Source organism: Cheilinus undulatus, linkage group 23, assembly GCF_018320785.1.
Source record: "Cheilinus undulatus linkage group 23, ASM1832078v1, whole genome shotgun sequence".
Lineage (NCBI taxonomy): Eukaryota > Metazoa > Chordata > Actinopteri > Labriformes > Labridae > Cheilinus > Cheilinus undulatus.
In genome coordinates, this window is record NC_054887.1 from 33,463,551 (window position 1) to 33,491,120 (window position 27,570).

At 42.0% G+C, this 27,570-nt stretch overlaps 1 protein-coding gene across 1 annotated transcript in view; it reads right to left on the reverse strand.

Annotated features, from left to right (window-relative positions):
* LOC121505213 (plexin-B2-like) overlaps positions 1–27,570 on the reverse strand; it is a 286,200-nt gene that overhangs the window by 171,350 nt on the left and 87,280 nt on the right. The window contains exon 3 of the mRNA XM_041780327.1: positions 4,593–4,645. The gene's annotated coding sequence lies outside the window, so the exon portion shown is untranslated. The remainder of the gene's footprint in view (positions 1–4,592; positions 4,646–27,570) is intronic.

Sequence of the window (27,570 nt, forward strand, 5' to 3'; positions counted from 1 at the left end):
TTCCAAATTTTTGGCATTTTATATGAATTGGAAAATTAGTTGTAGGATCTTATAAACTTGTCTGACTCTGATGGTCACTTATAGTCGGGGTTCTCAACGTTGGGGTCGGGACCCCATTGGGGGTCGCGAGACACAGAGAGGGGGTCCCCAGATGCCTTAAAAAAACTAAGCACATTTTTGACTAGAAAAGCACTCAGAGAGCGCAGACCTCCGCCGTTAGCCCTATCACCCAATAGTAAAGAATCCTTTAAAAAATCTTCAGTATGACCCAAACTTTGTGATGGGGGTAAATTCAGTCATCTAATTTGCATATTCTGACATCACCAGGCAGCCTCTACCACCATTGGCTGTGCTTTTCCTCCCATGGCTTCTACTCTAATCTTCTACCATGTGTCTACCTCCGTGTTGTTTGTCATTCCGGATGTCCGTCACTATTCGTGGTGCCCCCCCCCCCCCCCCCCCCCCAAATCAGTCTATCCTAAATAACATCATCAAATTTATAAAAAATAAATAGTTTCTTGTCAAAGCAACAAAAATGCCACTTTGTCCTTTTTTCCTTCAAAAAGGTATTTGCATGCATAATTAAATTATTTCATGTAAATGCATTTGACTCCAATGGTATCCTGTCAGCAAACCTTTGTCACTCTGCTTCTACGTTGATCTGAGCCTGGCTTTGTGGCAAATTCCAGCCAGGAGGCTACCACTAATGTAGGGATCTAGAATGTCCGTCATCCGGCAAAGATTCAAGCTGATACTCTCAGAGAATAATGAGACCAATCAGCATCATTTGAGGAGAAAGAGGCGGAGCTACAGGTGCAGTTTAGTTGAAGTGACTGCAAGCCTGTAAACAAAGGTGGCTGGTGAAGAGATCAGCATGGATCTTTATTCAAAGAAGAGCAAAGAGCCACACTAGAAACAATAGAGCGGTGTTTCTGATAGGTGGAACTATCTGGGAAAGTCCCTACAACGATGCATGGAGAATATTGAAGAGGACCTTTAGAGTTTGATGGGCTGGTAGTGGCGAGACTGTGGTTCAAACATCATAAAGCTTTTACGGCCCAGTAAACCAGAACTTTCTTCAGTCTGTAAGCATGTCTGCCCATGTAAAGAGGCAGTGATGCCACGTTTTCCCACACTCAGCCTGCATGTAAAGATGTTTTGTGGCTCTGTGTACAAAGCCTCATCAAAGCCTCATCAAAGCTGGGCGTGTCCGCCGCCCCACAAACCAAAACCTGACCACACCCAGCCGGGCGTCTGCTGAGTGGGACAATGTGGTTCAGCACCGTCAGGAGTCCGTCTTTGAGGACGAACAAAGGAGGAGAAATGCTTTCAGACGGTTACTGGGAGTATAATACAGGAGATACACAAACTGCAAGTCTGACCTTTGGGTTGATTTATTTCTGGTGACTATTTCTGCATGACTAAAACTAAAAACAAAACTTAAACTAAAACCAAAAACAAACTATTAAAATCAGGACCATGGGATGTTTGTTATTCTCATACCAAATAAATGTTTTATCACATTAGGCTAAATAACTTAGGGGAGGGGATCTCTGCAGCTCTGCAGTGCTTCAGAATACAACACTGACTTGTTATTAAAGCACTTTTGTCGCAGCCGTCAAGACTAAAATAATATTTAGATTTACTGAGCAGACAGGAGGTTAAAGTTTCAGCTCTAACATGGAAGACAAAACTCACATAGTAAAAAAATAAAGGATGCCAAACGGCCCCGTACAAGTATTTAGGCCAAGTATTTCATTTAAATCTAAAACATAATTGAAATCAAATTTTATATAGACTTGTTAAGGAAGTGGTTAGTCACGCTTTAAGCTATCTTAGCTTTAGCTAAAGCTAACATAAGTGAGCTAGCCAGGTAATAAACCTGAGTACATCAAGTTAGCTTAAGCAACGTCAGCTTTAGCAAATTTAGCTAGAGCTAACATAACTACGTAGATTACGTACAAACAGAGCTTACAAAGCAGTTTTGTTAGCTTAGCTTTATCTACAATAACCACATATCAATGATGGCTACGCAGCTATGTTGTCATTGTAGCTAATGTAGCTATTATCAATAGCGTCATTAGCAATGTGAGCTTCAGAAAATGTTGCTAAAGCTAACTTAGCCATGTACATGACGGATACATAGCTCCCTGCCAGCTTAGCTTTAGCGATAAGCTTTTTGCCAAAGCTAATACAAGTACAGTGGCTACGTAGTTAACCTAACTACATAAAGTCAATGTAGCTTATTTCGCTCAAGCAATGTGGACTTTAGCAAACATAGCTAAAGCTAACATAGCTACATAAATTTCATACCAACATGGTTTACATAGCTGTTTCATGAGCTTAGCTTAAGCTACCTAAACTATGGAGCTTTGATAGCTTCATAGCTATGCAGCTAACACAGCCAATTCCACTAACATAGCTCTGTTATCTATAGCTACATTAGCTCAGCAATGTGAGCTTGAGAAAATGTAGCTGAGCGTGTGGCTTTTTGTCAGCTTAGCTTTAAATATGTTAGCTTTAAGTGAGGCTAAGACAGCTACATAATTAATTTACTACATAAGCCAATGTTGCTAAGGTAGCTTTAGCAACATCAGCTTTTACAAACCTAGCTCAAACTAAAGTAGCTATGTAGATGACATCTAATGTAGCTTACGTAGCTGTTTTGTGATCTTAAATTTAGCAACAATGTTGCTAAGATAGCTTTAGCAACGTTAGCTTTTACAAACCTAGATCAAGCTAAAGTAGCTGTGTAGAGGACATATTAATGCAGTTTATATGGCAGTTTTGTAAGCTTAGCTTTAGCAACATTGACGTTGAAGCTATGTAAGCTACATGGCTAATGTTGCTAATGCACCGCTGTTTTCTATAGCTTAGTTAGCTTAGCAATGTGAGACTTAGCAAAGGTAGCTAAAGCTAATTCAGCCATGTAGATGATAGTTATGTATCCCCTTTGTCAGCTTAGCTCTACCTATGTTAGCTACATAGTTAAGTTAGCTACAGAGCTCTGTTATCTATGTTGCTTTAGAAGCTAACAAAGCTACATAAGCTACACTTTTACTGTAATACTGTGTTAGAATGTTTTCATAGATGATGAGGTTTTTCCTGTTAACAGTCTACTCTGGTTTATTTAATGTTTTGTAATCAGGATTATCAGGCCAGGATTTTAACTTTTACCTTTAATTAAAAAGTTTTAGTGTGTATTTCTGTGCTGAGATATTTGAAGTCTCAGATACACGGTCAGAGATGAGGGACCTGCAGCCAGACTGTCCTGCAAAGTTCAGCAACTGCAGGTAAAACAATTATTCCTTGAAGATTAAAAGAGGACAGTTAGTCCTGAATTTTGCCTAGAATGGCTTTGTAAATGAAGACGTACCAATGGCCAAGATTACATGTACTTAAAGCAGTCCAGCTGACTTAAGAAAGTAAAGTACAATGGTGAGTAAGAATCAACAATTGGTGATAAATCTCAGAGCTCCATGATCCATGCCACACAACATATGAAGATTCTGATCAAAGCATTCATGTACAAAACATCACCAGAGTCAAGGACAGGAAAAAACAAAGGACTTCCAAAACCCATGTATAAATACACCTTTGCATCACTCGTGCATTACTAGTGCACCATTGCATCACTCGTGCACCTTTGCATCACTCGTGCACCGTTGCATCACTCGTGCACCTTTGCATCACTCGTGCACCGTTGCATCACTCGTGCACCTTTGCATCACTCGTGCACCGTTGCATCACTCGTGCACCGTTGCATCACTCATGCACCTTTGCAGGTTGCAACTCATGCCTTGTTAGAAAACCGCACACTTTCCCACCATCCAGAAGAAACGTGACGTTGCATTGAGTTGAAATGATTCTGGATCATGTGATGGCATGATTTTTCTGTCTGATTCTGCAGACTGGAGCTCTGCGGTCCCGGTTTACTCTGTGGCCTGTTACACCTGTTATCAGACCTGAATCAGTCCCTCATCCACAGTTAAGCCAACCAAGCACAGCCTAAGAGACGAGGCTGCTAACAGGCTGCTGGGCTGCAAAAGCTTCCTGTCTTTTAGGTCTTTTTAAGGTCTGACTTGTGGTTTTCCTCTTGATTTCCCATCTCTTCATCCTTTACCCTTTACTTTCACCAGCTGTAATTGCCTCATATCCTCTTTTGACAGTTTAAGCAGAATGATGCTGGATTGTGTTGATCGTATTTCCCTGTCAGCCTCCTCAGTGACAGCGTGGATAAAAGCAGCATAATAAGAGTGAGCCATGTCTGTGTGGGGTGTCAGTAATTGGCTGATATGTGAGAAGCATGTTTGTTTTTGGGGGGGGCAGAGTCTCAGTAAGAATTCATTACTTAAAAACGGCCCCAAGCCTCCAATTAACCCCTGAACTGAACACCCCCAGCCCAACACAAAGCACCCGCTCGCCAAAATAAACAACCAATGACGCTCATGGGAGCCTGGGTGCTGCCTGAACACAGCGGGAGGAGAGGGTGGACGGATTTGAAAGAGACTGGTCTCAAGTTTCTGGGACATCAGTGTTATTATTTGGATGAAGATTTAAAGATAAAGGTGGTAGAAGTATCATCATCCTACCTGTTCAGTGTCCAGGTCTGTGGATCTGTGCTGACATCAACCTCCTCGATCGCCTGAAAGAAACACAACAAACATGACTCAGTGCACAAGAATCAGTCAGATCTGACGATCATCTGATACCACAAACTCAACTCTGGTGATCCTGAAACATAGAGGACCCTCGCCCTCAGGGATGTACTCAAGTTACAGGTGAAAACCAGGTCAGGTATCTGTCCCTAAAGACAAAGAATATGAACTTCTGCTTGCACAGAAGCTGCAGCCTGCAAACATTCAAACCAAATCCTCTTGTTTTCTGGATGTTTAATATGTTTGTCATAAAAAGTGATAGTAGTGAAAACATCTGCACCAGAGCAATAAGCTCTTTATGAGTCTGCTCCGCTGGGAGTGTTTGGATGGTGGTCACTGGGTTGGACTCTACAAGGCAGAAACAAAAACACAACGAGCTTTAAGAACGCCAAGACTGCAAATTCTAAATGAAAGAAAAGTAGAATATCTTGCTTTGAAAAAACAGCAGCTTCTTAGACATGAGTATGTCATGTGCAGAGCACCTGTCCGTTTGTTTGGTACAGGCTATGTGCTGGAATGTGATTTGCTTCTACGGTGTGGTTTACTTAGGACTCGTTTAATGTCTGCAACGATCCACAGAAGCAAGCTGAGGTCAAAGATGTGGCTGTAAATAGTAAAAAGCCCGATTTTAACTCAAATCTGTACCGTCTGTACTGCACCAGCATTTAAGAGTATCGGGCTGTTTTGACCTAAAATTTGTAAATTGACAGGGCCAAAATTCTCTGCTTCAGCCGGGTACACACTACGGGACAACTAAGCAGATTTTGGGTCGAATTCTATGGAGCTATTACTGTTCAACACTATTTGTAAAGATCTGAGTATTTTGTCTACTTAAAGCAACAGTGAGTATGTTTTCTGAGTAAGTGCACAGATACTGCAGACTTCATTTATATTTGAGAGAACTACCTCATGTGCAGTTAAAACAACAAGTTTGCATTGTTTCACGGGTATTGTTCAATGTTTTCAATAAAATAAGATTGGAACATTGAAGGTGTATGCTGTCAGTTATGAAAAAAATCGGTATCGGACAAAGGTGGAATCGGCAGGTCAGGCTTTTTAAAGATCAGTGATCGGCCAGAAAATTGCAATCAGTGCACGACTACTGAAAACTGATTTAAAATAAACCGAGGCTACAAGGAAAACTGTTCTGTGGCCACATGATTGAAAACTGACTTAAAATGGACCGAGGCTACATGGAAAACTGTTCTGTGGTCACATGATTCAAAGCTCATTTAAAATGGACTGAGCCAAGATGGAAAACTGTTCTGTGGCCACATAAATAGAATTGGAAAGTCTTCTTGGAAACCACAGATGCTGTGGACTGCAGACTAAAGAGGATTTGGAGCATCCAGCTTGTTCTCCTGGCTCACTTCTAAAGCCTGCATCTCTGATGGTATGGGGTTGCATTCGTGCCTATGGTGGTGTGACTAAATTCAGACATGTCCTTACCACTGATCCTGCTGCAGAGAGGCTGAGTCATACCAGTGTTCATTAACTGTAATTAATTCTAGGAAAGTGCTAGAAATCTTGTTTTATCTCATAGAGAGTGAAAGCATAAAGCTGCCTTGGAACAATCCTAAAAAGCTGGAGCAGTCCCTCCATCACGGCATGAATTAAAGTGAAGACAGTTTAATTTTGTGATAATACCAGACGAGAGCCGGGCTTTTCCTCTCATAACGATGACATTAACGTTCACAGGCGAGTGAAATAAAGGGACTTCTTTAACCGAGGAGATAAAGGAGGAATCAATTTGGAGAGTAATCTTCATAATGAGACAAAAAGCAGCCAGTGTTAATGAACAAAGAGCAGCTGAGGGTGGAAATGTTGCTGAATAAGCCGCGCACAGTCACACAATTCAGCCGTATCTTTATTTTTCACTCGGAGACGCCGGGCTCTCCTGGAGAAAAGTCGTCCTTTTCCTCACTTTGGAACAAGCGGTGGAGCAGCTAGTGAGGCGAGACTGTGCGTGTGTGGTGTGAAGTTAGTTTGGCAGCACTTCTAACAATGCTGAGGCCCTCGGTGCTCTCCAACAGAATGGCCCAGTCTGTCTCCACTCTATCTCAAAGAACCATATGTTTGTGGATAGCAGAGCCGACTACCGTATGTCCCAGCACCCAACATCCAACATCTAAAACATCCAGATGGCGGAGCATCAGTCCACACACATCACGGGGAAGTAGCTGGAAAATCGTGAAGATGCTAAATATTCATCATGAGGGACCACACTTAAACGGCACACTTATCTTATTACGCTCAGAATAACAGACTCATACATGTGCGTTCTTAAATCCCCACAAAGACTCAGGATGACATGAGGAAGAAAGGAAATGTGGTCTAAATTACCCAAAGGAGGAAATTTAATTTAAGGAGAGGACACACTTGGCTGGGAAACAGAGGATGCACTTCTTCTCGTTTACATCTAGAAATGTTTGGATGAGATGACGGATGAATTTAAAACACTCTAACGGTAGTTCAAACAGGAGCCTGATTCTCTAAAGCTCCATCTGTAAGGCATATTCCTCACTTTCAGAGCTTTAGAGATGTTTAAATGCCATACACCGCGTTCCACGTTATTATGCAAACAATGTTTTTCTCTGATTTTCTAAATATCAATGCAAATGACAGTCAGAATATTTTTCAAGTCATCAGCAGTTAGAGTATAATTCCAAAGTTTTAGAACAAACTTCATAATGATAACTATTATTTTTCTAAAAATAAAAACCTCAAAATGCACTTTTCCACATGTTCCACATTATTAAGCAGGCCACAGATTTCAGCAGTATGGGAAAGAAAAAGGATCTCTGCTGCTGAAAAGTGTCAAATAGTGTAATGCCTTGGACAAGGAATGAAAACTTTCGATATTTCAGGAAAAATTAAGCATGATCATCATACTGTGAAGAAATTTGTGGCTGATTCAGAGCACAGACGGGTTCATGCAGATAAAGACATAATGAGGAAGGTTTCTGACAGACAAATTCATCAGATTAAGAGAGCAGATGCTAAAATGCCATTACAAAGCAGCAAACAGGTATTTGAAGCTGCTGGTGCCTCTGGAGTCCCACCAACCTCAAGGTGTAGGATCCTCCAGAGGCTTGCAGTCGTGTATAAACCTACTATTCAGCCCCCCCTAACCAATGCTCACAAGCAGAAACGGTTGCAGTGGGCCCAGAAATACATGAAGACTCATTTTCAAACTGTCTTGTTGACTGATGAGTGCCGTGCAACCCTGGATGGTCCAGATGGAGGAGTAGTGGATGGTTGGTGGATGGCCACCATGTCCCAATGAGGCCGGGACGTCAACAAGGACGGGGCGGAGCCATGTTTGGGCCGGAGTCATGAGGAGAGAGCTGATAGGCCCCTTTAGGGTCCCTGAAGGTGTGAAAACGACCTCGGCAAAGTATCTAGAGTTTCTGACTGACCACTTTCTTCCATGGTACAAAAAGAAGAACTGTGCCTTCTGTAGTAAAATGATCTTCAAGCATGACAATGCACCATCTCATGCTGCAAAGAATCCCTCTGTGTCATTGGCTGCTATGGGCATAAAAGGAGAGAAACTCATGGTGTGGCCCCCATCCTCCCCTGACCTTTAACCCTACTGAGAACCTTTGGAGCATCCTCAAGCTAAAGATCTATGAGGGTGGGAGGCAGTTCACATCAAAACAGCAGCTCTGGGAGGATATTCTGACATCCTGCAAAAAAAAATTCTAGCAGAAACTCTTCAAAAACTCACAAGTTCAATGGATGCAAGAATAGTGAAGGTGATATCAAAGAAGGGCTCCTATGTTAACATGGAACTTGTCCTGTTAAGATGATTTTGATTGAAATAGTTTTGATTTCAGTAAATATGACCCCCTGATGCTGCAATTTCTACAAATGACCATTTTCAGTTCTTTACAACCTATGAAATATTTTAAAAAGCTGTTGTGCTTAATAATGTGGAACAGTGCATTTTGAGGTTTTTATTTTTTAAAAAATATTTTTTTGTCATTATGAAGTTTGTTCAAAAACATTTAAATTATGCTCTAATGGCTGATGACTTGAAAAATATTCTGACTGTCATTTGCATTGATATTTAGGAAAATCAGAGAAAAACGTTGTTTGCATAATAATGTGGAACGCGGTGTAAATGCACGTTTTTCTCTCTTTTAATCACTGACAGATCATTGATGTGGTTTGTCTTATATGCTAGATAAGTGTTACTCAAATTGTTGAAAAATACCTTTGCAAGAGCCACAATCTAAAGTGGTGAAAAGTGGCAAAAATGGGTTGATTGTCAATAAAAATAAGTTAAAGGTGGCAAAAATGGTCAGAAAGTAGAACAAAGTGGCAAAAATGGGTGAAAGGGGGTAAAGTAGGCATAGAACGGCAACAACTGGGTAAAAGTGACAAAAATGGGGAGAAAAAGCGAAAAAAGGGCAGAAAGTGACAAAGATGGGTGAGAAATAATAAAAATGAGTTACAGGTGGCAGAAATGGTCAAAAAGTGGCAAAACATGGCAAAAAATGAATTAAACTTACTTAAATAGGGTAAAAAGCAGAAAAAAGTGGCAAAAACGGGACACAAATTTCATCACATGAATCAAAGCCCATTTAAAATGGACTGAGGCTGCATGGAAAACTGTTCTGTGGTCACATGATGTAAAGAAAGGGGGTAAAGTAGGCACAGAATGGCAACAACTGGGTAAAAGTGACAAAAATGGGGAGAAAAGTGAAAAAAGGGCAGAAGGGACAAAGATGGGTGAGAAATCAAAGAAAATTAGTCACAGGTGGAAAAAATGGTCAAAAGCGGCAAAAACATGGCAAAAAAAGGGTTAAAAATTACTAAAATAGGGCAAAAATTAGGAACAAATGGCTTTTGTGGGCAAAAGGCAGCTTAAATGGGCAATAAAGGCAAAGAGGGGTAAAAAATTAAAATCGCAAAAACCATGATTGAAGAGGCAACAACTTGTAAAAAAGGAGAAAAATGTGACAAAGGTGGTAAAAATGGGCAAAAAGTGACAAAAAGAAGCGGAGTGGCTCCATTGCGGTGCAGCCGTTGTATGTGGAAATCAGAGGTAAGGCAAATAACTCACCTCTGACATAATCTGCTGCTGCTAAAGTCATAATGAGGAGAATAATGTTTAATCATTGCATAAACTGGTTCAGTTCTCCTGGTTAAAGTGGACTTTATCTCTGTGCTATGTTTTTAAACTATCTTCTAATTTCATTCTCCAACCTTTAGCAGATATATTGATTTTCCGTGGAGTCGTTTTGGCTCTCTCCGTGTTATCACGCGTCGGCTTAAGTGGTTTCATTATTGATCTCTGTGGTGGAGCTCCCTGAGCCACCGTTAGCTGAATTATTTCTGACTGTGTTTAGTCATTTCTGGAGCTTATTAGAGAACAAATATGCTCCTGTTGTGATTGGAATAAACGTTGGAGCTGAAACTGAATGTTTGTGTCTGGTTCATCAACGTTAGAGAACTAAAGTGCTTCTTACTGTCCTCGTTTGCACCAGATAAAATGATTATTATTAAACTTCATACTCTAATTTTCATCTGTATCGTGGCTCCATGGGCTTCACTTCTTCTACGTCATTACCATGAACAATCAGTTATCACTGCTTTCATTAGCTACTGACATAAACGGCTTTTATCACCTCTCATTACCACTCGACTGCTGTTAGAGCCGCAGTCATTAGTACTTTTCTACTTAGATTACTGCTTTATGTTTCAACTTGTTCCTGCTTTATAAGGCACGGTTTCTTTGCATTTTACCCTTAAGGTCTTAAAATGTAATATTTCATTATTATGTCATCCTCTGTCACTGGCCCACAAATACAAGCAGTGCAAGGGAATGGTTCAGAGGCCCACCATGCTGGCTTTGAGCTAACTTTGCAGAAGAAGAAGACCAGGTCTCCCAAGCTAGAGTCTAGCAGTGCCTCTTTAACAGCTTTTCTCCCAAGCTAGAGTCTAGCAGTGCCTCTTTAACAGCTTTTCTCCCAAGCTAGAGTCTAGCAGTGCCTCTTTAACAGCTTTTCTCCCAAGCTAGAGTCTAGCAGTGCCTCTTTAACAACTTTTCTCCCAAGCTAGAGTCTAGCAGTGCCTCTTTAACAGCTTTTCTCCGAAGCTAAGAGTCCAGCAGTGCCTCTTTAACAGCTTTTCTCCCAAGCTAGAGTCTAGCAGTGCCTCTTTAACAGCTTTTCTCCGAAGCTAAGAGTCCAGCAGTGCCTCTTTAACAGCTTTTCTCCCAAGTTAGAGTCCAGCAGTGCCTCTTTAACAGCTTTTCTCCCAAGCTAAGAGTCCAGCAGTGCCTCTTTAACAACTTTTCTCCCAAGTAAGAGTCCAGTAGTGCCTCTTTAACAGCTTTTCTCCCAAGCTAAGAGTCCAGCAGTGCCTATTTAACAGCTTTTCTCCCAAGCTAGAGTCTAGCAGTGCCTCTTTAACAGCTTTTCTCCCAAGCTAAGAGTCCAGCAGTGCCTCTTTAACAGCTTTTCTCCCAAGTTAGAGTCTAGCAGTGCCTCTTTAACAGCTTTTCTCCCAAGCTAAGAGTCTAGCAGTGCCTCTTTAACAGCTTTTCTCCCAAGCTAAGAGTCCAGCAGTGCCTCTTTAACAACTTTTCTCCCAAGTTAGAGTCCAGCAGTGCCTCTTTAACAGCTTTTCTCCCAAGCCAAGAGTCCAGCAGTGCCTCTTTAACAGCTTTTCTCCCAAGCCAAGAGTCCAGCAGTGCCTCTTTAACAGCTTTTCTCCCAAGCTAAGAGTCCAGCAGTGCCTCTTTAACAGCTTTTCTCCCAAGCTAGAGTCTAGCAGTGCCTCTTTAACAGCTTTTCTCCCAAGCTAAGAGTCCAGCAGTGCCTCTTTAACAGCTTTTCTCCCAAGTTAGAGTCCAGCAGTGCCTCTTTAACAGCTTTTCTCCCAAGCTAGAGTCCAGCAGTGCCTCTTTAACAGCTTTTCTCCGAAGCTAAGAGTCCAGCAGTGCCTCTTTAACAGCTTTTCTCCGAAGCTAAGAGTCCAGCAGTGCCTCTTTAACAGCTTGTCTCCCAAGTTAGAGTCCAGCAGTGCCTCTTTAACAGCTTTTCTCCCAAGCCAAGAGTCCAGCAGTGCCTCTTTAACAGCTTTTCTCCCAAGCTAGAGTCTAGCAGTGCCTCTTTAACAGCTTTTCTCCCAAGCTAGAGTCTAGCAGTGCCTCTTTAACAGCTTTTCTCCCAAGCTAGAGTCTAGCAGTGCCTCTTTAACAGCTTTTCTCCCAAGCTAAGAGTCCAGCAGTGCCTCTTTAACAGCTTTTCTCCCAAGCTAGAGTCTAGCAGTGCCTCTTTAACAACTTTTCTCCCAAGCTAGAGTCTAGCAGTGCCTCTTTAACAGCTTTTCTCCGAAGCTAAGAGTCCAGCAGTGCCTCTTTAACAGCTTTTCTCCCAAGCTAGAGTCTAGCAGTGCCTCTTTAACAGCTTTTCTCCGAAGCTAAGAGTCCAGCAGTGCCTCTTTAACAGCTTTTCTCCCAAGTTAGAGTCCAGCAGTGCCTCTTTAACAGCTTTTCTCCCAAGCTAAGAGTCCAGCAGTGCCTCTTTAACAACTTTTCTCCCAAGTAAGAGTCCAGTAGTGCCTCTTTAACAGCTTTTCTCCCAAGCTAAGAGTCCAGCAGTGCCTATTTAACAGCTTTTCTCCCAAGCTAGAGTCTAGCAGTGCCTCTTTAACAGCTTTTCTCCCAAGCTAAGAGTCCAGCAGTGCCTCTTTAACAGCTTTTCTCCCAAGTTAGAGTCTAGCAGTGCCTCTTTAACAGCTTTTCTCCCAAGCTAAGAGTCTAGCAGTGCCTCTTTAACAGCTTTTCTCCCAAGCTAAGAGTCCAGCAGTGCCTCTTTAACAACTTTTCTCCCAAGTTAGAGTCCAGCAGTGCCTCTTTAACAGCTTTTCTCCCAAGCCAAGAGTCCAGCAGTGCCTCTTTAACAGCTTTTCTCCCAAGCCAAGAGTCCAGCAGTGCCTCTTTAACAGCTTTTCTCCCAAGCTAAGAGTCCAGCAGTGCCTCTTTAACAGCTTTTCTCCCAAGCTAGAGTCTAGCAGTGCCTCTTTAACAGCTTTTCTCCCAAGCTAAGAGTCCAGCAGTGCCTCTTTAACAGCTTTTCTCCCAAGTTAGAGTCCAGCAGTGCCTCTTTAACAGCTTTTCTCCCAAGCTAGAGTCCAGCAGTGCCTCTTTAACAGCTTTTCTCCGAAGCTAAGAGTCCAGCAGTGCCTCTTTAACAGCTTTTCTCCGAAGCTAAGAGTCCAGCAGTGCCTCTTTAACAGCTTGTCTCCCAAGTTAGAGTCCAGCAGTGCCTCTTTAACAGCTTTTCTCCCAAGCCAAGAGTCCAGCAGTGCCTCTTTAACAGCTTTTCTCCCAAGCTAGAGTCTAGCAGTGCCTCTTTAACAGCTTTTCTCCCAAGCTAGAGTCTAGCAGTGCCTCTTTAACAGCTTTTCTCCCAAGCTAGAGTCTAGCAGTGCCTCTTTAACAGCTTTTCTCCCAAGCTAGAGTCTAGCAGTGCCTCTTTAACAGCTTTTCTCCCAAGCTAGAGTCTAGCAGTGCCTCTTTAACAACTTTTCTCCCAAGCTAGAGTCTAGCAGTGCCTCTTTAACAGCTTTTCTCCGAAGCTAAGAGTCCAGCAGTGCCTCTTTAACAGCTTTTCTCCCAAGCTAGAGTCTAGCAGTGCCTCTTTAACAGCTTTTCTCCGAAGCTAAGAGTCCAGCAGTGCCTCTTTAACAGCTTTTCTCCCAAGTTAGAGTCCAGCAGTGCCTCTTTAACAGCTTTTCTCCCAAGCTAAGAGTCCAGCAGTGCCTCTTTAACAACTTTTCTCCCAAGTAAGAGTCCAGTAGTGCCTCTTTAACAGCTTTTCTCCCAAGCTAAGAGTCCAGCAGTGCCTATTTAACAGCTTTTCTCCCAAGCTAGAGTCTAGCAGTGCCTCTTTAACAGCTTTTCTCCCAAGCCAAGAGTCCAGCAGTGCCTCTTTAACAGCTTTTCTCCCAAGTTAGAGTCTAGCAGTGCCTCTTTAACAGCTTTTCTCCCAAGCTAAGAGTCTAGCAGTGCCTCTTTAACAGCTTTTCTCCCAAGCTAAGAGTCCAGCAGTGCCTCTTTAACAACTTTTCTCCCAAGTTAGAGTCCAGCAGTGCCTCTTTAACAGCTTTTCTCCCAAGTTAGAGTCCAGCAGTGCCTCTTTAACAGCTTTTCTCCCAAGCCAAGAGTCCAGCAGTGCCTCTTTAACAGCTTTTCTCCCAAGCTAAGAGTCCAGCAGTGCCTCTTTAACAGCTTTTCTCCCAAGCTAGAGTCTAGCAGTGCCTCTTTAACAGCTTTTCTCCCAAGCTAAGAGTCCAGCAGTGCCTCTTTAACAGCTTTTCTCCCAAGTTAGAGTCCAGCAGTGCCTCTTTAACAGCTTTTCTCCCAAGCTAGAGTCCAGCAGTGCCTCTTTAACAGCTTTTCTCCGAAGCTAAGAGTCCAGCAGTGCCTCTTTAACAGCTTTTCTCCGAAGCTAAGAGTCCAGCAGTGCCTCTTTAACAGCTTGTCTCCCAAGTTAGAGTCCAGCAGTGCCTCTTTAACAGCTTTTCTCCCAAGCCAAGAGTCCAGCAGTGCCTCTTTAACAGCTTTTCTCCCAAGCTAAGAGTCCAGCAGTGCCTCTTTAACAGCTTTTCTCCCAAGCCAAGAGTCCAGCAGTGCCTCTTTAACAGCTTTTCTCCCAAGCTAAGAGTCCAGCAGTGCCTCTTTAACAGCTTTTCTCCCAAGCTAGAGTCTAGCAGTGCCTCTTTAACAGCTTTTCTCCCAAGCCAAGAGTCTACAACCTGGCACGCTAGATGGATCTGTTTCACACATACATCTGGTAAACCTCTCATAGACAGGGTTTGGGAAAGGGCAGCCCCTTTTAGAATAAAAATACTTTGAGGGTTACTGAATGAATGTTCTGTCTTCCACAACTTCACGGGCCAATCAGAGCAACAGAACACGTGATGTAGACAATATCAAGCTGCATGCCTGCGCCCCCTACTGGTGACTGTAGACATGTCAGCACTCGTTTTTTCTTCGTTTTTGAAAAGAAAACAACTCACTGCTGTTCCTTGTCCCTCTTTAAACAAAGAAATGGCGTCAAGTTCTGATAAAAAACTGATGTTTTAGCAGCATCAAGTAAGAATTTCCTTTACTGTGATTCAAAAGCTATCCTGACTTATCTCTTTGTTCAAAAGCAGCGCCAACATGTCCTTAACCTTTTGTTAATTTTTACTGTAAACTGCCATTGCCTTTTGTTTCCTTTAGTGTGCTGCGCTGTATTGTGAGCTGATTTTCACGTTATCGGGGGTTATTTCATCACATTGACCTTTTTTATTTGTATAGCGTGACTTTCAAACCACATAAAGCAGAAAATGAAGAAACAGACACTGAGTGACATTGACTTTTGTTCTTTTTCCTCTTTTAAAGATCTGAAAGTATCAGAGACGTTCATACGCTTTATTAAATTTGCAGGAGTGTATTCTTCTCTCGTCTCACCCCGTGCTGACCTCGCTCATTTTCACTCTTCCTCTCTTCAAAACGATTCAACACCACACTCTGAATCAGCAAAAGGGAGGAGGCTGGGCGGCATAATTCTTTAAATATCAAATGATAAACGGATAAAATGTACTTAAACGTACATTTATTCGACTTTCAGGGTTTGGCAGAAGTTTAAGGACGAGACAGACGGAGGATGGAGACGCACAGCAGGGACAGATTGAAGGCTGGGACGCCCTCTGCTCGCTGTCTGACCTCTGCGGCACCAAACGCACACAAACGCAGCCTCTGTCTGCCTGTCACAAACACAAATACACACCAATACACACAAATACACAATATACACACTGTGAGTCAGGGTCATGCGCCAGCAGAGGTCAAACAATGGCAGCCATGTCTGCAGACAAACACGCTGCTACAAATCATGCACAACACCTCATTTATGATCTTTGAAACACCATTATGTAATGCACTGTACACTTACAGCTTTAGGTCGTGTGATCATGGAGGTCATAAGGGTAGAGAGAGCTCATGACAGCTGCATCAACCATTGGCAACTACGTGGAGCTGCAGCACCGAGAATTTTAGTTCATCTCTTTGTGATGCCACATTTTACATCATAAAAACTGCAGAAAAACAGAGATGCTAATCTCAACTTTGGACTTTAGATGCACAGCATTACTGCCTTAACATTGAGCCAGAAGATGTGAAAGTCTGACAGCTTTTATAGCTGAAATATCAGCCGTGCTTACTGGTAGTGAGGGATGAGCATTTCAAGAAAAACTGGTGATTCAAACATTAAATAAAGTGGGCCAGAATGTGCATCTGATTTTTTTTTAGCTTGAAGCTAACATAAAATCGCAATGTGACCTACTGCAATTTTCAAATCACAGAGGGTGCAATATTTCTTTGACCTGAAATGTGTTTCTGAAATAGCAGTTTAATCATTTTTTTAAGCCGAGGTGTTTTGCTCGTCGCATTATGCAAACATTCAAGTGCCAATATTTTCTAGAATTATTAACAAAACTTCCTACTTTCCTTGTTTTTGTATATTTTTGTCTTCTTCAAAATAAGAAATCCATAAAATCATTATTCCCTTTATTAAAATCCATATCAAATTTACAATATAGGACAAAATAATTGCAATAAGACATTTATGCTAGAGCAATTTCAATTTTGGGGGGTTTTTGCTTAGAAATTTGTAGATATTTTTGCAGAAATTTGAGAAATTTATATTTACATTTTTAGGAATTTGATTTGAATTTGGAGGGGGGATTTGCTTTAAAAATTTAAATATCTTCTTGAAAATTTGTAAATTCTTGGGAATTTGATTGGAATTTCGTTGGGAATTTGTTTAGAGAAGTGGGTTTCAAAGTGTGAGGTGGGCCTCCCCTGGGGGGCGCCACAGAGCGTCAGGGGAGGCACGGAACCATAAACCAGAAAAAAGGTGATCTGCTTTGTGAACCTCTGCTGTGCATGGAGCAAAATGGATAGACTTATAGTTACTATAGGGACTGTGCTATAGAGCAGTGTTACTCAACCAAAGAGCCACATTTGTGAAAAATCCCTTTGCAAGAGCCACAATCTAAGAGGTGAAAAGTGGCAAAAACAGTTTAAAGTAGCAACAAAATAGGTTAAAGGTGGCAAAATGGTCAAAAATCAGGAAAAAATGGGCGAAAAGGGGCGAAAATGGGAGGAAAAGTGGAAAAATGGTCAGAAAGTAGCAGAAATGGGTGAGAAGTGACAAAAAAAGTGGGTTGAAAGTGACTAAAATGGGCAAAAAGCAGTCAAGAGTGGCAAAAATGATCAAAAAAGAGGAAACAAGTGGCATGTAATGGCAAAGGGTAGTTTAAATGGACAAAAAGTGAAAAAAATTGTTAAAAAAGGGAAACATTTTGGATTAAAGTGGCAAAAAGGAAAAAGGTGGTATTAAATGGCAATGGGCGTCTAAAATGGATGAAAAATGGCAAAATAATTTTATAAAAAAAAGGGCAAAAAATGGGATAAAAGTGTCAAAAATTGGGAAAAAGTGGCAAAAAGCCGAAGCAAAAATAAGCAAAAAAATTGGGGAAAAAAGGGATATTTAATGATGAAAGGTAGCTTCAATGGGCAAAAAGATGAAAAAGGGCAAAAATAAGATAGAAGTGGAAAAAATGGGGAAAAAGAAGCAAAAAGAAGGCCAAAAAAAATATGAAAAAGGGGTATTTAATGGCATTAAAACTGAATAAGATGGAAAGGCAGATGTTTAAGGACATTTGCAAACCAAAATATCCAAAATATTTTAAAGTTAAAAATGTTTAAAGATTAGACATAAATGTTTCAATTGTTGTTGGTGAATTTTTTTTTCTTCCAATTTGAATCCTTTTTTTGGGTGGGGGTGTGAATGAATAATTTCCTCTTAGGGGGGGCTCACTCTTCCGCACTTTGAAAACCACTGGTCTAGAGGGTGTTGCCCAGATAAATGTAAGATCTCATGCCACTGACATCTGAAGCTGGCCTTCTGGCATGTACAGCCAGTCTCTGGTAGGAAGAAGCAAAAAGAAGGAGGTTGCTAATGCTTACATTGAACCGACAGGAATCCAGATTAAGATCTTGTAAGCCTTTGCAATGCTTCAAGTTTTTAATATTAGAGGTGCTGATCGCCTGCAAAGTCTGTGACTTCTTCTAATATTAGTATTTAAAAAGAATATATGAATGAGAGTCTAGCTGGTTCCTGCAGATCATCCTGCTCTTCCTGACTGCTGCTGACATTTACACCGTATGCAGACGATGTCATTCTCTATCCTCTGGTATGTAAAGTCCAGAAAAGATCATTGGAGGTGGTGTTCTATTAAAGGTCAGAGTCTCTGCTTACAGGCTGATATTAAAGACTTAAGCTGCTGATTTTTCCACTACATTTATTTATCGTGTTTGACACTAAAAGCTCCTCTCAGTCGACTCTGCTCATACCTTCATGGACTCGCTGGTTGTTGCATTCACACACGCTTTAACACACTTAACCGCAGCTTTCTGTGGTAAATCGGGGGAATCCAAACTCTTTAGTAACACAGGTGGTAAAAGCGTAAGAGCTTTATGTTCAGGTCAGCAGACATGTAGACATGTCGCAGCAGGAAAAGCACATGGTGTGAGTAACGGCGTTATTCACGGATGAACTCTTACTGGAGGCTTCAGTTTGAGGGACATGGTGTTAGAGGTAGGGACACAAAAAGAGCATTATTCCTGTAAAACATACCAGTTTGACATCAAAATATCCAAAGTTTTCCATCATCAGTGTCTTAAATTTTATCACAATCAGCCTTAAGTTTGTTTTATCCTCCAGTCTTGTCGGGGAAGTGAAGAAGAGAATGCAAACAAGTGTCGAACCGAGCTGATTAAGACGTGAAAAAGGGCACAAGAGCTGTGAAAAACATAAAGACTCTTTATGTCCTGAAAAGATAATAAATGTTAAAACTATGCAAATGTTAAATCATCTGCATAAATCCTTTCTAAACATGTGAAACGTGTAAATGATTGTGTAGAAGTGTGGCTTTGGAGGCGCTTATTTGTGGAGGATTTTAAGTAATTAGGACAGGAAACAGAGGCGATGTTGTGACAACTTCCCAGAGGAATTAAGTTATGCACCGTCAACGCACACGCATATGCACGCAAGGAGCGAATTCCCACACTGACCAGCGGCGCGGCCTCAGCTGTGAACCGCACAAATACACACAATTAAAATGCACACTTCCTCTTGACCCATTTCCCAAACACAACACGGCACCTCTCCGTTTTTCATCTCTGAGTCTCTTCGTCATCTGCTGGAGCAGACCGGACCGCTTCTGCAGAGTGTTGGACGGCACGCATGCACGGACGCGCATGGTTAATCAGTTTGTTTATGAGGCCAAAGGCATGCTGGGTGAAATCTTCTGAACTCCACGCCGTCCTTTATGTAACTGCTGCTGATTCAGGGTTCAATGCTGGAACCACTGCAAGGTTGGGAAAGGGGACACGGGCTTGGATTAATCAGAAGTTTACCCCCCTAAAAGTGTCAGAACTGGAGCTCTGGTTAAATATTTTATGACTCTCTAGCTTCACATGATGACTGTGATATCTCTCACCATGACAGGCAGCAGGAGGAACAGTGTTGACATTAGCCTACCGGATATAAATCTGCTCTGGCTGGATCTGGGAGCTGTATAAGTGACAGGAAGTAACACCACAGAATAATTATTCAAACATCAGTGATTCTGTGCAAAGAGGGAGTTTTCCTCAAAGGTGATCACAGACAGAAACGTCTGAAGAGTGGACTGAACGAGGATCAGCTGATGCCTGCAGGGAACGTTTTGGTTTCATGCATGACCGTCACATTTATGAGGGAGAAAAGCTGTTAAAAGTGGCCTTCCTTGTTCATGCATTCAGGGATCTGCCTGTGCATCTAATCATATCTGTAAAAATCCGTGGAGGTGCAGATCCTCTTTCAGGAAAGGTCTCATTATTCTCTAACACATGGGGTTGGGGGGCTGAGTTCTGCATTGCAGGGTGACTTGAGTCGGATCCTCACCAAACTTTCAGGGAATATTGGGATAGTGACGGGGAAAAATCGATTAGATTTTGGTGATGATATGCGCAACCGTTCGGTTTTTCTTGAACTTCGAAATTTTCAACACCATAGTAATCAATGGGAGTGTGAGTTCCTCGGTGGCGCTGCTCAGGCGTGGGTCTGCTGCCTCAGACGGCCGTTCTAGTTTTAAATATTATTTCCCCAGAAAACCTTAAAAAAAGGAACTTCTTTCCCTTTTTACTATTTTTTTGCTACTTTACACCCATTAAGCTACCTTTTGCCATTAAATACCCCCAGATTTCTATTTTTTTGCCCATTTTTGCCACTTCTTTCCACCACTTTTTCTCCATCTTTGCCACTTTTTGTCCATATAAGCTACCTTTTGCTATTAAATACCCCTTTTTACATTTTTTGCCCATTTTGAAAATTCTTTTTGCCACTTTTATCCCATTTAAGTTACCTTTTGCCATTAAATACCCCCAGATCCCTATTTTTTTCCCATTTTTGCTACTTCTTTCTGCCACTTTTACTTAATTTTTTGACATTTTTCACCATTATTGTCATCCATTAAAGCTACCTTTTGCTATTAAATACCCCTTTTTCAGATTTTTGAAAATTCTTTTAACCACTTTTTGCCAATTTTTTGCTACTTTTATCCTATTTTTACCCATTTCCACCATTTCTGCCACTTTTTGCCCAATAAAGCTTCCTTTTGCCATTAAATACCACTTGTTTCATTTTTTCCCATTTTTGGCTCCTCTTTTTGCCACTTTTATCCCATTTTTGCCCATTTAAGCTACCTTTTGCTATTAAGTACCCATTTTTCACATTTTTTGCCTAATTAAGAAACTTCTATTTGCCACTTTTTCCCATTTTTTGCCCATTTAAGCTGACTTTTGCAATTTAATACCCCTAGATTCCTCTCTTTGCCCATTTTTGCCACTTCTTTTAGCCACTTTTGTCCCCTTTTCACCATTTTTGCCCATTTAAGCATCCCTTAGCTATTAAATACCACTTGTTTCATATTTTCTGCCCATTTTTGCCACTCTTGACTGACATTTTAGTCTCTTTTCACTCTTTTGTTGCCACTTTGGACCGTTTTTTTTTCCACCTGTAACTCATTTTGTTGTAACTTCTCACCTATTTTCCTACTTTCTGACTCTTTTACCACTTTTTCATCCCCATTTTCATCCATATTACTTCAAGCTTGTTTTTGCCACTTTTCACCACTTAGATTGTGGCTCTTGCAAAGGTTTTTTTCAACAGTTTTGCTCTTTGGTTGAGCGGGGTTGAGTAACACTGATGTAATATGAAGTCTGCATAAGCATGCATGGTTTATAACAGCAGTGTAATGTCAGCTCACACTGTGCAACTTTTCTTATTTTCCTCCTGCCATTGTAAAAGCTCTTTGTCTGCACTGGTGAAGATCTTTAAGGTGTTTGCACACTCAAAACTTTAGTGTGATATCTTAAATGTCATTTTTGGATCCAAAGATTGTCAGTGAAGTTTTCACACCTGTTAGTTGCTGTAGTTTCTAGAGGTTCTTCAGCATCAGCCTTTGGACTATCACAGTAAGAGTGGACATAATGTGTTTATTATGATGAGTGAGAGTGAGGCATAAAACAATTTTGACTCTTACTATCACACACAGCTCTGTGCTGTAAATGTGAGGCTGTTAGAGCTGCGGTCAAAGATCAGTGACTGGTAATACATTCCAAACACACGATGACAGACTCGTTTACAGTCCAAATCCAGAATTCAGAGTCAGGCTGGTTTGTAATTAGAAAACTTCTGATAAGAATGCCACTAATGTTCTGAGAGTCATAGCTGTAATTCTTCCTGAAGTAAGAAAACAAGCCCGCCTAAGGGGCGGTGAGGATGGAAACGAAGAAGAGGAGGAGGTGAAGAGGAAGTTAAAGGTGTGGAGTTAAGCAGAGCTGTTTGTTCAACACTGACAGAAAATGTTGAATCAGGCTCCGTCTGTTTGCTCTGATCGAGGCGACCGGCTCCGAATGAAGTGGAAACTACGAGGATCCACGTCTGACTAAGAACTCCTCTGTTTACTGAGGCGGGTTTAAAGAGAGACGAAGAAGAGGAAATATGAAGAGGAAGAGGGCTGACGGATGTGAGACACAAGAATAGAGCTGAAAAAAGCCAGAACTCAGAGCTGAATGCTGATAGAGGACAAATATCTGGATGTTTTTACAACAAATATCAAACTCTGCTGTGATTCTAACAAAATCAAAAACCTGTTTAGAACCAGAGCAACAAAAACAGAGGTCCTAGACGGGATTAACCAAAAACTTCTCCATATATTAAGATTGTGGAAATGTTCTAACCTCTTAAACACACATTTTCAGTTTTAAAATCATCAAAATATTCATTATTTTAATGATCAGTGGCATCAAAACGTACAGAAATTTCATGAGCTTCAGTCAGACTTTAACCAAGAGTGAAAGAGCAACTTCTAAATTGCACAAATGCAAAGACAACGTTTGGAATAGCTGCACGGCTACGCAGGGGTCCGGCTTGCTGGTTCGAGTTTGCATGTTCTCCTTGTGCATCGCCATGCTTGTTAGGCCAACTGGTGACTCTAAATTGCCCGTAGGTGTGAGTGTGAGTGTGCCTGGGTGTCTCTCTCTATAAATCACATGCAAAAATAGAGATAAATCTCTAAATTGGGATATATTTCCCAGCCCAATCCAACTGAAACTCTGGTACAGGAGAGCACTGAAGTAAAGTCTTTAACGTTTGACTCTTTCATCCCTCCTCCTCTTCTTCAGCATCGAGCTTCCTCCCCTCCCCCTCCTTCTTCAATGGAAACTCATTTCTAAAGATTTATTCAGCATCTTTGTCTAGCAACAAGTGTGTTAGAGATATTACTTTATTTCCCCGGAGAGGGCTGACTGAACACCTACCTGCTTCATATTCACTTAATTTCACACATTCATAACTGAAGAGCCAAAAACAAGCACACTCCACGGACCTGCATGTTATCCACCGAGACTCCAAGTCTCCTACACAAACAGGAAAAGGATCTGGGTGATTTTCTGGCTGCGTTTTCTGAGTTTGAGAACACATTATGTGTTGGGACTGCGCTGTCTGCCTTCTGAAGTGAAAGGATGTGACTGTGACTTCAGCTCTTCTAAGGCAGATAAAGTAGCCATCTTTGTATTTTTCATCATGAGGTCCGCAGTGAAAAAAAGTTTGGACCTCCATTCTTTAGAGTACACTGAATACTAACACAACACTGTAGCCCCACAGGATTGAGACAATATTGGGCTGTAGTTCTGGATGTTTCTGAGACTCTCCCATCAACAGAAGGATCATATGCAGCCACTGTTCCAAAAAAAATTGGGGCGCTGTGTCAAATGTAAATATAAAAAAATGTCACAACAGAACATAAACACATTTTACATTTTACCATTTCATGATAATATCAGCTCATTTTGAATTTGATGTCAGCAGCACATCTCGAAAAAGTAGGGACGGGGAAACAAAAGGCTGCAAAGTAAATGGTACCAATGAAGAACAGCTGGTGGAGCATTATCCAAAAAAATGTTTGTAAATAAATAGTGAAGACTTTGAATCTCCAACAGAGTCTCCACCCCAGCCTCCTCCTTTATAGACTAAAGCTTCACCTCCTCCACCCCAGCCTCCTCCTTTATAGACTAAAGCTTCACCTCCTCCATCCCAGCCTCCTCCTTTATAGACTAAAGCTTCACCTCCTCCACCCCAGCCTCCTCCTTTATAGACTAAAGCTTCACCTCCTCCATCCCAGCCTCCTCCTTTATAGACTAAAGCTTCACCTCCTCCATCCCAGCCTCCTCCTTTATAGTTTAAAGCTTCACCTCCTCCATCCCAGCCTCCTCCTTTATAGACTAAAGCTTCACCTCCTCCATCCCAGCCTCCTCTTTTATAGTTTAAATCTTCATCTCCTCCACCCCAGCCTCCTCCTTTATAGACTAAAGCTTCACCTCCTCCACCCCAGCCTCCTCCTTTATAGACTAAAGCTTCACCTCCTCCATCCCAGCCTCCTCCTTTATAGACTAAAGCTTCACCTCCTCCACCCTAGCCTCCTCCTTTATAGTTTAAAGCTTCACCTCCTCCACCCCAGCCTCCTCCTTCATAGACTAAAGCTTCACCTCCTCCACCCCAGCCTCCTCCTTTATAGACTAAAGCTTCACCTCCTCCATCCCAGCCTCCTCCTTTATAGACTAAAGCTTCACCTCCTCCACCCCAGCCTCCTCTTTTATAGTTTAAATCTTCATCTCCTCCACCCCAGCCTCCTCTTTTATAGACTAAAGCTTCACCTCCTCCACCCTAGCCTCCTCTTTTATAGTTTAAATCTTCACCTCCTCCACCCCAGCCTCCTCCTTTATAGTTTAAAGCTTCACCTCCTCCATCCCAGCCTCCTCCTTTATAGACTAAAGCTTTACCTCCTCCATCCCAGCCTCCTCCTTTTTACCATAAAGCTTCACCTCCTTCGTGCCATCCACAGATTACAGTTACATAGAAAACTGTTCTGTGGTCAGATGTTCTCCTCACTTTCCAGACTTTTGTTGTTAAAATGTAAGTGGGATTCTACCAAATTGTAAACAGGGCCCGTCCCTACTTTTTTGAGATGTGAATGGGATAACTTTGTCATGAAATGGGTTTACGAGATCTGACAATCATCGACTTCTGTTTTTATTTTCATTTGACACAGCGACCCAACTATTTTGGAATCTGGGTTGTATTTTCTAAACTAAATTCCTGAAATATCTCAGTCTCTATTTATACACAGCAGCAGCAGTGCAGGACTGGATCTCTGGATCGGTGGGGGCCAGCACATCTGGTTCTCCTCAACTTGGCTGGCATTCCTCAGGGACGGGTCTTCAGGGAAATAAGGATGGTAATGAACTCTTTCACACCCTCATCAGTCTTATCACAACCCTCTCCTGCAAAGATCAGATGTTTCAAGTGTTTACAAAGTCAACAACATTCCTCCACTTCCACTCAGGACTGAAGGGTGTGGGAACTGGGCAGTGACGGCGGCCGTCGTACTAAATCATGACTGTCCGTTCCTCGTTGCGATGACTTCAGTGAATAAAAACGCTGCGTCCTGATTTACTGCTGCCGTCTGTCTTTGTGTCGGAGCTGTAGGAAAATATCTCCTTTCCATTTTCTACCCAAACAGATCAGATTTTTATGAGATTCCAAGAATACCTTCCAAACTCAACGAAATAAAAGCATATTCAAAATGTACAAAAATAAAACAGGTCTCCTTGGGGATGAATGACTGGGCAGCAGATCCTATCCTCAGCTGCCCCCTCAGATGAATGGATTTTTCCATCCAGTGCAAAGCTGCGTTTCAGATCAGCATAACAAAAACTGTCTCCTGATTTATTTCAGAGGTGTACATGCCAACAAAGAGGATCCAGCCAGATACCAGATATTACCAGCCAAATCTAAATCACATTTTCCACAAAGCCATGGTACTATACAACATAAAAGCTCACAGAAAACCAGGACTGGTGGTTTTAAGTCTCTGTGAGGGGTTCAAGATGATGCACAGTGGTGGGTAAGCATGAAGGCCTGGGATCCAGGACTGGGTCAACCCATCCCTCTGCTCTGCAACATTTCCAGCTCCTACTGGGGGATGAATGAAAATGCATGCAGCTTTCTACAACAGGGTTCTCAACCATTTCAGCCCGTGACCCCCAAAATAAAGGTGCCAGAGACCGGGGACCCCAACTGGACCTTAAGGTGGTTGAACACAGCCATGCACATTCAAGAACAGTCATGTGGAGACAAGGCTGCCCATAGAGGGGGATAAAGGGGGGAGCTTCCTGGGGCCTAGCCAAACTGGGGGCCAGCAAAATCCTGGTCTATTGTAAAGCTAAGCTGTGATATCCATATTTTATATTTAACCAGAAAAATAACCCCTCATCAATAAAACAAATCACTTTTTTAAAATCATTTGTGAAGCATATAGCCTTTTTCAAAATATAAATTTATTTTCCATCCATCCATTTTCTATACCACTTATTCTGTTCCGGGTCGCGGGGGTGCTGGAGCCTATCCCAGCTGTCATCAGGTGAGAGGCGGGGTACACCCTGGACTGGTCGCCAGTCAATCGCAGAGCTGACATATAGAGACAGACAACCAGGCATGCTCACACTCACACCTACGGGCATTTTAGACTCACCAATTAACCTAACAAGCATGTTTTTGGTGATGGGGGGAAGCCGGAGAGAACCCAGGCGTGCATGGGGAGAACATGCAAACGCCGCACAGAAAGGCCCTGACCCTGATAAATTTATTTTGTTAAAAAAAAAATCAATTAAAATGGGTTAAAAATGGAAAAAGTGGGTTAATAATGGCAAAAATGGTGGTGAAATTGGATTTTAAAAGTAGCAAAAATGGGTTACAGTGGCAAAAATAGGCATATATAGTGGTAAAATGGAATTAAAAAGTGGCTGAGAAGGCTTTAAATTGGCAAAAATTGGTGAGAATCTGGTGAAATGGGAGAAAAAATGTATATTAACTGTCAAAATAGTGCTTACTGAGAAAGAAAAAATAGGCATGTATTGGCAGAAACTGATCAAACTGTTTTAATCCAGCAAAAAGTCCATCCTGCAGCCATGGATGATTAAAGGGATATTTCAACATTTTGGCAAATTCGCCCATTACCATAATTCCTGTGGTCTTAGTAATAGGTTCGTTACCTTCAGTTGTCGGTGCAAGCTATTTTTAGATTGGAGTTCGGACCTGCTGTGCCAACTCAATGTAAGCATACGGTATTCTGGCTTTCCCTCATCAAACTCATCAAATACACAATTCAACAACTCAAAAATGCTCTCATGGACAAGTTGTGACCTGCACATTCACCACGCTATGAAATAATCATGGAACATTACGAGACGGAGATGTTTTTAAAGTTAAATGCAAAGCCGGAACTACACTCCAGACATGGCTGCTGCACTGTGTCACTCCGCCCAGTGGTTTACTCAAGAAATAGTTCCCAGTATTTGCTTCATGTGTCGTAATGTTACATAATTATACATTATCTCCACGCTATTTCATAGCGTGGAGAATGTACAAGTCACAACTTGTCCACGAGAGCGTTTTGGAGTTGTTGGATTGTGTATTTGATGAGTTTGATGAGGGAAAGCCAGAATACTGTCCGCTTACATTGAGTTGGCACAGCATGTCTGAACTCATCAGCGGGGATCTAAAAATAGCTTGCACCGACAACTGGAGGTAATGAATCTATTACTAAGACTATAGGGATTATGGCAATGGGCGAATTTGCCAAAATGTTGAAGTATCCCTTTAAAATCACCTTTTAAGATGCCAGCAATGTTGCTCTTTGTATCTGCACATCTACTACAGCTCAGAGGATTAAATGGGCTCGCGCTGCAAAGCTACAGTGGTTTTTGAGGTGACAGGAGACTCTTACTGCCTTTGCTCCTCCTCTCAGTGACTCCTACTTGTGTTCATCTGTAAGGTGAGTCACAGCGGACCGTTTATTGACTGGATTCTGATGATTTCTGCCCTTTATTGAGGAAAAATGTGAACGAACTGCCGCGCTGTGAAAAGAAGTTTAGTTTGTACGATGATGTCATAAAGCTGATACGACCCGAGACCACCTCCCCAAGTGGGCCCGGGCCTGGTGCCCGGGCGTGGTTCGTTTGCATTCACACTACCCAAATGAACCGGACTTTGGGCTCAAGTGCATTCAGATCTGGGACCAGGCCCCTATTGTGAAAGCCACCTTAGTGTTTCATGACCCCCAACGTGGTCCTGACCCCAAGGTTGAGAACCACTGTTCTAGAAGACTATGGAGTGTTTCTCTGTCCATTCTTACTGCAGAGCTTTGAAGAAGTCAGGCACTGATGTTGGACCAGAGGCAG